The sequence below is a fragment of the Polyergus mexicanus genome, unplaced genomic scaffold (genome assembly GCF_030449975.1).
Source record: "Polyergus mexicanus isolate NDT 795.1 unplaced genomic scaffold, iyPolMexi1.0 SCAF_20, whole genome shotgun sequence".
Classification (NCBI taxonomy): domain Eukaryota; kingdom Metazoa; phylum Arthropoda; class Insecta; order Hymenoptera; family Formicidae; genus Polyergus; species Polyergus mexicanus.
This window is the reverse complement of record NW_027223340.1, coordinates 959,819-960,877: the sequence shown is the minus strand read 5'-3', so window position 1 is coordinate 960,877 and position 1,059 is coordinate 959,819.

Below are 1,059 nucleotides of genomic sequence, written 5' to 3'. Positions count from 1 at the left end.
CGTGCAAGGCATAGGGCGAGAGGGCAATAGCGAAGATCTTTGGGGAACGGAGAAAGAGGAACAAAAGGATGGAGAAGGCCAAATGGAAGGGCAAGAAGTTTAGGAGGGGAAGCTGCTACTATCCGAACCGGATGATACAGAAGAGAGGAAGACGAGAGAAACGGGAGAATAACGTCACGTACACAGTGCTCTAAGAGCACGTTCTTCACCCGTTCCGGTCGCTCGAGTGTATTAATCCTACGCGAGAAAAAGAGAAAGGGGAGTCCTCTCTTGTATTTTTCACGCTCGAGACTCGCAGCGGAATGTAGCGCACAGACTCTCTTGATAACCTTCGACGCGGTGTTACATTGCTGCGTCGGCGAATAAAGTAATATTTCCCTCCTATATCTAACGCTCTCGTAACGTCATGTACTTTTCAATTACGCCAGTAGAATTTTTATTAGCGCGTTCGTGTGTATATTACGTAATGATACTACCGACACTACCCAATGCCATTTTTCCGCACATCTTTCATCAAATCTTATACTGGAATATAATGACATTTGTGTATTCTCGAGTATTTTCTTCACTGAGAGATAAAAAAATATAAACATACATCAAGCCATAAATACAGTCTTTTTAATTTTAAATGTTCTATATAATTAGATATGCATTTTTCCAAAATTACTAGTGGCACGAAAAATGATCTCTGTAAAATTATAACGTATGATTAAATACGATTAAATATGTATATTAAATATACATATAGGAATCAATCATTAATAATCTTTTTTTTATTTTTAAAATGTGTGAGCGGTTACTATTATTATACATATTAATAAATATATAGATTAGCTACGTTACTGAATGCATCTGGGCTAATTTAAGAAAAAATTTTTATAAGTATAATAGTTTTTATTTGATTGATTTTCAAAAGTATCAACATTCATTTCTACATCTCATGTATTTGATAACTTGTTCAAAACCTAACCTAAAATTTACAATAACGAACAAAAATTAAATTTTGCACGCTCTTATTGCAAATTATCTGTACAGTACTCTGCGTTGATACCACTGCTT